The sequence below is a fragment of the Haliotis rubra genome, unplaced genomic scaffold (genome assembly GCF_003918875.1).
Source record: "Haliotis rubra isolate DU_JTF1 unplaced genomic scaffold, ASM391887v1 Scf350, whole genome shotgun sequence".
Lineage (NCBI taxonomy): Eukaryota > Metazoa > Mollusca > Gastropoda > Lepetellida > Haliotidae > Haliotis > Haliotis rubra.
Window position 1 is genome coordinate 357796 of NW_025767025.1, and position 13064 is coordinate 370859.

Here is a 13064-nt window from a genome sequence, read left to right on the forward strand (position 1 = left end):
GAAAATGATTTGCAAATTGTGTTATTTAGTTGTTGTTTTTGTTGGCGTATAATTTCAGATGCAGCAGTCTGTTTTCCTTTCAAAGTTATCTTTAGCCACCAAACCTGTCATTTCCACACCGTGTAATTTCCAAACCAAACATAGCAACATGTCAAGGTGATCTTAACTGGCTTAACATATTTCTGGTAAATTGAACCTCCACCAAACTAGCGTCACTGTCGCTCATCGACAACCTCACAATTAAAGAAGCTACCTGAAGCTTGACGGAGAACTGCACATTTTACTACAGTCTTTACTACAGTCTTTACTACAGTCTTTACTACAGACTTCTCTATATGTACAAGTGATGCTCTTCAATCAGAAGTGGATGGACAAAGGTCAGTCACATCTTCACCAATGGAGTTTGACTACTAAGAAAGAAAGGAGCAGATTGTGTTTCTGTGGCCCGGGAAAGTGATTTGCTGAGGGAATCCTGCCTCCACTAAAACCACAAATGTAAACTGCAAGCATGGAGATCTCATCGGACAAGTTTATTGCGAAACTGATGAGAGTAGGTCCACTGCAAACAGGTTAATCATACACACAGACAGACAGTCAGCCAATCACAGGACAAGGACAAGCCGAATCGTAGGATACATGTCTTCTTTATGGCATAGGGTCATAAATTTTCTAATTTCGTTTCTAAATATTTCCTTCAGAACTCTTCAATGAATTTGATAAGTAATTTCTCAAACACATGATTACCAAGACATTCCCTGAATGCTCAGAAAAACACATTAGTCTGTCAGTATAATCGTGACACAGTATCATGCCAGCAGACCTCACGGAGGATGTGAAGGAAATGAAACCACAGGCCCAGTTGAAGAGAAGAACCAAGGATACAGAGAAGGGAAGTCAGGATCAGGATCAACCTAAGAAGTCCCTGAACAGTCCCTTTACTCTGCTTTTAGCAATATTCCAGCTATATCACGGCGGGGGACACTAGAAATGGGTTTCAGACATTGTACCAATTTGGGGAATCAAACCCAGATCTTCAGCATGACAAGCGAATGCTTTAACCACTGGGCTACCCCACTGTCCCCAGTCCAAGAGGATGTGATCTGTCAAACTTGATACGGTTCCAGTGTGGTTGGAAGAAGTCTGGAGCATAATTTTATTGCTGGTAACCGATGGCGACGTTGCCACATGGACTTCTCACACCAAGCAAACCCGTATTCAGAGACAAGAAAATCACGAAACATTTACCAAATCATTTACTGCTTGCAGGAACTAATCACCATTGTGGAGGAAGGGTGAGCAACAAAACGATTCTAAGCCATGAAGGAATTGCCAAGATGTAGATGAAATAGCCAAATAAAAGCATGACAAATTGATTTCTCCAACATAAAGGAATAATCATTTATTTAAATACAAAACAGTTCTTTCTCAGTCAATACTGTATCAATGCAATTGAATATGATTGTCGTGATTTCTAGCAGAGGAAAAACATTGGCTTCAGGGAGATCCTACAACTGGGATGTATATTTGCAAAAAAAGGAATCGTTAACGATATTTGTGGAGAACAGTTGTGGAACGTTCTTGTCTATTTCTGTCGGGAGCTTCTGCAACATCATCTCAGTTGTGTTCATGGGATCAATGCACTGTATGTATTTAGTCCCGAATTACAATCACATAGATTCAACCTTTCGTGATTGGCTCATGAAGCTAAACAGCAGGCTGAATTCATTTCTGTTCACATAAACCATCTTATATGTGCTCCAGTTATATAGGCCCATCTCACTATGGCATTTGCTATCAGAAAATGTTTATTTGGAGCAAAAATAAATTTGATAATGGTTTAGTAAAGATGCCCACAGGGCCAACTTTCCTTGGCAAGAATGTGATGCGATTTAGGGGTTTAAGTTGCTGTTTAAACACATCAAGTCTTTCTAAAAGATTTTCTGACAATGAAAAAATATAATTCAATACTTAGGGACTGTATAGTAAATACTTTTTGTTTTTGATGACAGTTTCCTGCTACAAATATTTGATGTTAGGTGATGATATCGACACACCAAAATTTAAGTTAATATTTTAAATCAAGAATGAGCCCGTGAAGTAATCTCTACAAACACAAATAAATCATCTTGACTTGTGTTTTTGAGATAACCCCTAGGCAGCCATTTTGTCTGTGCATGATGATTCTCTCAACATCCCTTATCAGCTCAATTCAAACATGGCTGAAATGTTTTGAAAGAAAATAGGCTAAATGGTACAGAATTACTCTTCCACAGAAATTAATCAGTGTGAAATCTGACAAGATGTTTTAGGAGCGTTGTCACCTACTGTTGTGTTGACAAGTGAAATGATGTTCCATGTTTGGGACCACTGCTCAATAAACAAGGAAAATCCATGTCATCATTTGATGAAAGTTGTATCAGTTTATTGACTTTATTAATAACATACTTCCAACTTTTCAATGAGGCTAAACGAAGTTTGGAGGATAAAAAATGTTGTTTTCCACATTTACAAGTTTACTTTCAACATTTGGAGAAAAAAAACAATACTAATAACTCCTTTCAAATAAGACAAGACATTTTTCCAAAACATATACATTCAGGTTTTAAATTTGTGAGGAAACAAGAAGCAGTTGTTCTATAAACTAAATACACTTATTCGGGGCTTTCACGAGTTAGGAGAATGTGAACTGGCAACAAAGCGACATTTCTGCAGAGCTTCTCACACCCCCGGACACATATCACCTACAGGCGGCTTGACAAATTTGTACATCTCTCATTGGTTGGCAGGTCTTCCAGCTTGAAAAACATGGACTGTTATAACTGTCACATTTAGGGGTTAATGCTGTCAGGCTCACATATTTACTTTCATCAGACTAGCCAGCATCATATCAAAGATTTGTGTTTTTAACTTTGGTGAGTTGATCCCATGATCATGTTTGATAAGAATATTTTGTTTGAAGCGGCCTTTTGTTCCAAAACTTTTTCATCATCGATGCTGAGACAAGTCACAAAGGCTATTCCAATATTTGTCATTTCAAATCTTCTCTTAACATATTGGTTATATAATCCCCAGATACTCATTTGATATTCCTGCAATGACGGGTTATTTTTCCAAATTTGTTTGATTTGCAATCCCCAAATGTTTTAATTTGATTAATCTGTCATGCAACAGAGTGAATTGTGACTCATTAATTACTGTGGAGGCTAAATTGAAGAAAGCTGAAGCGACATTTTCAATGTGTGTGAACAAATCCAAGATGGCTGCCACAGTCGTCTGCTTCTCTCGTTTGTCCCCCTCTTCAATCCATCACACAACCCTAAAACACCATTAAATTTTAATGCTGAATTCACATTTTGATGAGTGAATCTGAAAATGATATTCATCAACCCTATTATAATATTAGTCATCTGATGCGACGAAATAATTGCACGGCCGAGTGGACTCGAACAATGCCATTTTGACAGAGGGGGAGTGGGCCTGCAGGGAGCGATGGCAAACACGCACCCCACAAAAACTCAGAAACGGAAGTCCTGCTGATTAAAACCAAAGCGTAATGCACAAAACTGTCCACTTACACAATAGAACAGATGACATGAAAATAATTCGTGTCGAGCAATGAAATCACAACAAGAGCGAAATATGAAATTATACTGTCTTTCTGGCTGGCTGATCAAAAAAACACTCCATCAGAAAAATACTACAAGAAATCTGTCAGTTTCAGAAGGAAATATGACCAACAGGGAAGCCAAATAAAGACTGGCCCTCGCTTAAGCAACAGAACTTCCCAGCCGTGTAATCAAAATCTTAACTTAATTAAATCTGACGTGTGCAATAGCAGTGCCGCCTCCTCAAACTTTGCAGCAATATGTACCAAGACTTTTGCTGTAATTATTTTCCTTGCATTATGCATCTGAAAGCGACCCAAAGACATCGAAGACTGTCAATAATTGTGGAATGACCTCTGACCCAGCATTCCTGCAACAACTAATTGAGTCGAAGAAATCATGCTCATATTTCCCTGAAAGCACTGGTTGATTCCCTGGCTGTTCTAAGCCCATGCTAATGAAGTAACGTGCATGCCATTTTCATTCCTAATATGTCCAAATTTGTCCTTTTATTCATTTGCTTCCCTAAGCCCTGCCTCTTAATGCTTGACCCGAATCTCCTGCTAAATGTATTACTCTCAGGACAGAGTGGAACTATAAGTAGGCAATCTATAAACCCTCTCAAAACTTTGAAATAATATTTGTGAAAGACAAATAACACGATTGGAGCATGTAGTCACAAATTCAATAATATTTGAACACAAAGCAGCAAAACATTTTACAATTCCAATCCACAAACAAACTGCAATATCACTTTCAATGTCATCACAGAATATATGTACAAAAATATGAACATCGGCAACAAGACATTGTAAACCACCTCAAATGCATATAATTGGTTTTATTTCGTAATCGGTTCACAGAATAAGCGTATTATTTACCATGCTTTCAAAAAAGACTGTCACCTGACAAAACAAGTGTCCTCATTTTTTAGATTGGCCTGAAGACCAGGGCATAAACTGGAATTCAAACAGAGCCTGCCTGTCCATGTTCTCAAGTGAATGTAACCAGCAACATGAGACAATACAACATTCTCATTTCCTTTTAATCTTCCAAAGATGGTTCAACTTCAAAAGCTGTTTGAAGACCTCAGGACAAATTGTCACCGAACACATGTCAGTCAAATCATATTTGTCCACGTGAGTGAGGCAATCTGTCTCCTGGTGACAAGGACGAGGCTTGACAGCTGTGCATGGTTGGTGGCATTGAGAAACATGCATCTTTATTCCATGTCTGACCATCAATAATTAGCATGACCATTGCCGAAAAGACCTGGTTCGCCTCCAGGGACTGTTCAGAGACCAGGTCTGGCTGCCTTCTTCAAGAATGAATTGGTGCACTAATTAAGTCTGACCACACCCTTTCTCTTTGTGCCATAAAGATTTACTAGAAAGATATATGCATAAATTTGATGAAAACTTCCAGTTCAATAGTAATGAAATCTGACTACGATGAGCCACACCCACTTTATTCCTTTTGTCTGCCCAAGCTTTGTTTCTTGAAACCAGGTGATCGTTCTGTGGGCAGATGATTTTGCCATTTTCTTGTTCACTCAAGACAGCAAGTTATTCACAATGTCTGTCTCTGTTTCAGAAATTTGATGAGGAAAAGTCATGTTTTGAAGGCTTTGAGGATGCATGCAACATTTCTGAAGTGTGTGTGCTCTACAAAAATACCAACTCAGACTTTTACATGCATTCATGTTTTGAATTAACATCGAACCTTACATCAAGATCTTAAAGTTAAATCTCTGAACGCTTCTTTTAAGGGTGTTCTAATACTATTGAGTCATATAATGCTGCCACCATGTCTCAAAATCATTCACAATGCAAAATAGGTTTGATTCATAATACTAAAGTCTGATTATTCAGATCAATATTCATAAGCTATTTATATGGTTCAATTGAAGCTGCACAAGGGCTTTGGCAAGGTTCCAAAACAGTATATTTACACCCTGCCTTTTCAACTGGCCATAAACAGAGAACACCCTGGGTTGAAAGTCAAACACAATTCAAAAGGCTGGAGGAAAGGTTTTCTTTGGGCCTGCTTTCACATTGACACATATATTAGTCATTCATATTGGTAATATACATTCAGGACAATATGTAACCAGTAAATCACTCACAAGCGACACATTTCCTTTGCTTACATCAGCTATTCAAATAAACATTTTACAAGTTGTCCAGATCTCAGTGTGTGGATTTACAGGCTAAATACCCTGCTATTGCCTTACTGATCTTACACATCACACACACCTTGAACCAACATCCATGTTTTAACAAAATAGTAAAATTGTCCTCACCAAACAAAAATGGATGGCTTACATCTTAATTTTTGTTTGACTTTCTGTCTTACTCTGATCTTTAATGATTTAGGAGCATCTTGGCTCACTCATTTTATCCAAAACACTTTACCTGAATTTTGATAACTTAATTAGTTTTAAGAAGTCAGTTGTGACAAATGTATGCAAACAATGCACTCAACTTCTTTCACTGAAGTCTATACCCGTCATCTCCATTTTCAAACATTTCAGACCTAGATGACTCATTTCACAAAGAAAGCAATATTCATTATTTGACAATCATATTTTACTTTTCACAGCTGCTAGTTATACCTTTTCATCAAAGCCTTTCCCCCAAAATGAATAATTATCAATGATCAGTTTCATTTCAAACAAAACCATTGGGCCAAGTGAGGAATGTATTCGTGCACAATGTGACACTTTGCAAACATTATTCACTCATTAGAATAATCAATAGTGTCTTTGAAATTTTTCCATGTGAATTATGCAATTAACTCTGAGTATTTCAGCAGAAAAAGCTTCTGTTTATTCGTGTGTCAATAATTAATGATGGTTTTCCACTATCACATATGAGAGACATAGAAAAATTAATGAGCGAAATTCTTATTCAATCCTCTTTTCCATTGTCAAATATTCCAGTGGAAAATGAAATATAAAGTATTGTGAACATTTACATAAGAAGCATTTCTTAAGGACCGTAGTGTTCAAGAGTATGCAAATCTCAACACATTTAAATCAAACACCTTAAACATTTAATCAACCATGTATGCTAATACAGATTCAAATAAATATACATGACAAGGCTTACCCAAAGCACTTTTCATAAATTCAATCACGTTTTATCATCATATTTTTTTCAACCTGATGATTCACTCAAGCATAAAATTGACAACAGGCACGCTCTTTGCACAATGACCTTTGAATTAGTCATAGATAACTGGGAACTTTCTTTGCCGTCCTGTGTCATCGCCAAGTCTACTCATATCTCCAGGCTGAGGGGATCTCAACTTGTTGCTGGAGGAATAAAATCCTTATTAATTCTCTTACAAATTTCAGCCTGATGAATGCCCAAAGAAGTCAAGGGTGATGTTAAACCTAACAGCCATTTAGCCCTTGCAGGGCCTTCACTGGCTAGCATTACACCAAACTTTGATGGAGTCTGGATCAGACGTGATTACCTCCCTTTGCAATTCCTTGTGGGCAAGGCCATCAATCTTTCAGATGAACAAATGTTTTTTTTAACTTGCAATTTCCTTTAAACATGTTGTTTTTGGGTGAAATCTCAACTTAAGGCTCCTTTTATTGTCAAACAGACACCTTTTTGCCCCATTTTGAAGGAAGATCTTACGATGTGCATGATGATCCCGGCTACAGACAGACATTCCCAAAGAGAGAAGTAATACGGGAAGAAGGCAACAGAGCCAACCTTTTACAATTTCAAAGGGGCTAATGTCACTTTTTCATGTTAGGGAAACAATTTTCAAATCCCAATACACAAGAAAGAAAGAGAGAGGGTCAAAATTCAAACTGAACTGAAGAAACATAAGTTTTCTTTAGAAACGTAAGAGGTGTGAACATCAGCTGACAATGATGTATGAATGTATGGTTGGGTATTTGCCCCAACAACCTGCTGTCACCATGCATCCCTTGAACTTAAAGTTGAGCTCGGTAAACATCCTGTTTCTTATCATTCTACAACGACACAAAGTACTTATCCACTAACTGTTGAAAATTCCCCCCTATTTCGAGTAGGTCATCAGCAAAATTGCTTCCAATCATCTTATTTCTTCACGCCACTACAAGCAAAAACCACCTAAAATCATGCAGAGAACCAAAATACAGAGGCAACATACAAAGTGGAATGATTGTCCTGAATGTGATCCTGATTGCTATCAGAACGCCCAGTTTACATCTTTAATTGGTATTAGCCAAGTGGTGTATGCCGTTTGTTTGCCGTGACGTAATATTGTCTTGTTATAACAATGCCCCTTTCGTTAATTCTGCATGTTCATCACCTTCTAATGGATATTTTCCTAACATGTTGCACTTAGAACCATTTTTTCTCCCTTACAAATGCCCTGCAAGCAGATTTTCCCCGTTATTTATTTTCTTCCTCCATTATTGAAGATGGTTACAGAGCTCTTCTCCGATGGGAACGGAATCAAAATGACAGAATTATCCGACATTGCGTGATAAAGGCTGATGTATCTTCTTTGTTTAGTTTTCTAATTCCATCAACAGCATGTGATTAAAAAAACACCTGAAGGGCATGGTACAATCCTTCCACTTCACTTGTTTAACACCTTTTATAAATTCATCAGCAAAACTGATAAATCACCTCAAATGCCTTTCGAAAAAAGCCAAACCAATTCCAAAGAATTCAAACATATAATCAAATGATTTTGCTTTTCAAAAGGAAAATATTTTCCATTCATTACATAAGCATTTCCTTGACCGAGCAAAAGAACTGCAAATATTTGAACAACCGTATTTCTCCTGTTGTTTTAAACACGATGGAAACAAGCCCAGTTTGTCAAAAATCTTATCAAGATAACATCTTTTGCTGTCAGGAATTGAGAACTGTCGAACAATGGAGAGTGTAATCAGATGTTTTAACGCCTTATCAGATTGAATAACGCAATACCCACCAAGCTCCAATACATTATTTACAAACCCATTCAAGTGTGTAAATTTCCCACGCACAGAGGTGCCGGCTTGTAAGGATATGCATTTCTGTCATTGAGTGCAGGGAGCTCTATTCTCAGGTGTGACGCTTTACCTGTGCACACCTTGACCTAACGAGGGAGCTGTGAGATATGAATGAACAATGACTCACCAAGAAGCTGTTTATTCACAAGTTTGTTGCTACCCACGTACATGAGAATGGCGTTGTCGATATATCAAATATATAACCGCTATAGAATGACCAACTTTCAACTTGTGGGAAACAACTGAAGCAGTGGGTTGTGTTGATATTGAAATGTGATTCTAAACACTGGCCATTATCGAGAAAGATCATTCAAAAGTCTCCTTTGCTTATCAATTCATGTTAGTTAACGTTATTAATATTTCAATCATCGCTGGAAAATCCGGTTTAGGTTTGATTTCAGACAAAATGAAAGAAATCTATTTCCAAACTTGTTTCTGTGACCTGGAATATTCAATAAACTGGCTTTCCATTTCAGAATCACATGATGTAAAAAAAAGTGTTTTTAATCAAGATATGACCAGGTTGACATGCACAGTTGCAGCATGTAGTGAATATGGGCAGATGAATGTATTAACACCAGACTTGCCCTCCATGTCATAAATCGTCAGCTTGTTAGATTAAATCCCACATCGGCTGGGTCCCCATGACAAGCCCCTGGAAGACTTTTAAAAGCATTTGTGACCTCAATCCCTGCTTGTAGTCAGTTGCCACCACAGCTTAGGTTCCTTCAGTACATCAGTAAGTCTTTTCCTCAATAGATTCCAGGGAGCAACAGTCGACATGGGGCACAGCTCTCTCTTTCTTATGACAACCAAACAAATAAACCCTCACTGAATAAACAGGCCTTTTTGAACCAAGTTATTACTTTTTGCAGAACTGCTAGAAATCTGGGATTGACTTTTGAGTACCATTTTGTCTTTGAAGTGAGGGAGACGGTAACTGATTGGGATGATATTGGCACAGACCATGCACCTTTGGAATGCAGCTGCCGATTTAATCAATCCCCAACATCAGCTCCCTCCTACCCACAACAGTGTCGCTCTAAATCTCATCCCTTGATTCTTCTCAATGCTTAACACAGGTCCATGTCCAGAATAAACACTGATCCTTTTAGAAATCTAGCCAGCCATCAAAGGCGCTTAATTGCTCATCAGGTGCAGACCTATAGGCTCAAAGCCTTCATGTCTTTCTGAGGTACTATCGCCAGATCTTTCCAAACCCTCTCCAAATTTTGTCTCCAAGCTCAAGATCTTATGAGTTTTACAGACATGTAAAGTCTCCATATGCTGCCATGTTTAGATGAAGATCCCTTAAGATCTGAGTTTTTATTTTTCAACCCGTGTTTTGCACTGTGATAGAAGGCTGCAACATTCAATACCTCCCCTTTACGTCTTTGTGTAGGTCTCTTGTCATGGGAATGGTTCAACAAGTCTCCGGTCTCCAGTGAACAAGGCAGCACGTCTTACAAGGAAGCACTGTATTCTTCAAATGCGAACACCACCAACCTCGGACTTTAAATATTCCAATCAAACAGACATGTTTTCATATGTGAGACTGCAGCAGAGTATAAAAACATTAACGATATCACTTCTCAGACGAAGAAGTCAGAGTGCCCTAGGCCAGATTTCTGACATGTTCTTCACTGCTCCAACAGACTGTTGTAGGGGCTCTGCATCTCACATCACACACTCAATGACATCCATGCACAATTCCCCTCACCATCCTACTTTCAACACACAGGCTCTTACATTGTCCTCCCCCTGTAAGCTAGTGTTTTTTCCTCCCCAAACACATTCCATCCCTTTGCACCATTTACAAACTACCAGGTGGCCCTGACAATCTGACACAGATAATGGATTGTCGAGTTACCCCAACATCCTTCATTCTTTCGGCTCTTCATTTCTCCTCCCCATTGTGGTATCCTCCTCTGGAACGTATCTGTATACAAAGTGGTGGGCAGACCTGCCTCCAGCACTCACACACGTATATAGTGAATTACTTATGTCTACTTTCTTCAATGAACCTTCTTGAACACCGTGCTTTGGGTCATTTTCAGGTGTATGGCAGTAAAAGCTACACTCCTCAAACATATGTTAGCACTGAGGAGATCTCAAGACAGAGCCAGAAGGGGCAGAGAGGAGGTGAATGTTGGAACATGCATACCTGCGACATTGGCCCTGTCAGACTGCGACTATGCATGGTTTTATTTCACATCAGCAAACTGACTTTGAAACATATGTTCATCAATGTATATCACAATGAACTTATCTTTCTGAGCATGGACCACATCCATTTATTCCTTGCCTCATTCCTCTGTCACCTGAACTTTGTTTGTCAACCAATCGAAGAGTGTGACCTGCACCTGTCAGTCCCACTGAATTGGTGTAAGATGTAAGACACTACAAACATGATGGCTACATACGCTTAACCCCGTCATCCCAAAACACCTTCATAAAGCCCACTTATTGTTTGTGACAACAAGTCATCGAGATTTACAATTACTTAGCGAAATATGAAAAAAATCTTGGTCATAAAAGTAATTAAGACTGACTATGTAAAGCAATGTAAGGAGCTTAGGTTGTCCCTCTCTGACAGCTAGCAAGCTAAGACTCATTGCAGTGCCCTCAGTAGGACGTGGAAGTTGTAAAAGAGGCTTATAAACACTGGATAATCAGTGCTGAATAGAAACCCTGCAATAGTGCAATGAGCAGGGGATGATGGACATGTTGACATGAGAGTCGGCCACATCCCTGACAGACCCACTGGGGCCCATACTCATCTGGCAAAGAGGGGACGCTGGTCATTAGCTAATTGTAGCATCACATCAGTAAGTAAAAACAATGAACAGGAAGATGAATAACTCACACCTGTACCATTTGTGATCACTGTTTTACGTACATATGGAAATGCCGAACACCAGTAATTACATATAGACTGATGACAACCCCCTAGCTACTTGAAACATGTCTCAATCTCAAAATGAAACATGTTAAGAAAAGTTTCACAAAATAATTGCGTATCCATCTGCAGTGTTCCATATCCGTTTGTCCTCCCGGCATCCATTTCCATCATGTGGATCTGAAATGCCCGGACTGAAATGCCTGTCAGTGATTCATTCTGAGGTATGTTCATCCATAATTACATAATTCTTTAATAACCAAACACTTCACTTTTAACAAAGGAACATAATAAGCCATCCAAAAAGATGAAATGTGACGAGAAGAGTTTAAACCTTCGGGTGACACATTCATTTGGCCAAGACGATGCTTATAGCAAATTGAACATTTTTCAAACAAGGATCAAAGCAGCAGCTGCACAGGTCTTATAAATGGTTGTCAGAGTGGCAGTTTCATGGCCTCATGCCCTGAAGAATAACCCTGCCACCTCTGAAATAGCCCCACCACCTTTGAGCCGAAGCAGTCGCCACCAAAATCACAATGGCCGCCGAGGTAAGGAGGTGTAGGTGAGGGAAGACGTTAATGGAGGGAATACCTACATCTGGTCAAATGGCCTCTAATTTCTCCTACGATGGGAACTCTGACTCGTCCAGACGTACTTACACAACAATAGACTATAGTCTGTTTCCTTCAACCGCGGAACAAGAAATTGTCTCCACGGCTAAACAGATTCAAACCCGTATTGATCTCATAAGAGCATCGCTTGATGAACTTTGAGAGGACGTTCTTGTTAGTTTCCTAAGATTCCATACGCAAATAGAAATCTGGGTTGTAATCTCTCATCAGACCAGGAAGCAAATATTAAAATTACGTGAAATAAGCTTTAAACGAGCGTCAGTTACATGCCTGTCTGGCCGACCATGATTCAATCAATGAGCTCTGTGTAACAAATCTCAAATCAAATTTTAGAAACCGAAGCTGCGAGTGTAATATGTGCCTGGCTTGACTCACCAGGGCCAAGACATAACCAGTTTTATATGTCTCTCGACGCAGTAATCAACTTACATGCAAAAGTTTTCCTTGCAAAACAAAATATTGGAATGACATCCAGAAAATCCCTCATCTCCTAAATCGAATTGATGCTCATATTGATACTTAAACAATGTCGTTACTTCTTTCCCTAGTATTTTGATAAACAGCGACTGCCAAACAGCCTGTTATCTGAAGACAACTTTTATAAACTAATTTATCTACGCTGAAATTGGATAACAAAAGATGGCTTCGTCTTTTGTCTCCCATGAGAAAAAAAAGAAATTTGATCAACATATCGCCTATGGCATGCTAAAACAGTACGTATGAATCTACACATAGAGAGTTTTATGTGTAGTCAAGAAGACACTTTCCAGTACCATGGATATCGCCTTCACTACTTCATCAACGCCGCCGGCTTTCAAAGTGCAGACAAAATGTCAGGCTACTTTATTAAAGACTCACTCCTCGTATTTCAAATGTTTCCAAGAGACAGGGGGGGAATAACATATAATATATCA

General features: G+C 38.8%; 1 protein-coding gene across 1 annotated transcript in view; it reads right to left on the reverse strand.

The window, feature by feature from the left end:
* Positions 1-13064, reverse strand: part of LOC124285040 (plexin-A2-like) — a 206542-nt gene that overhangs the window by 93319 nt on the left and 100159 nt on the right.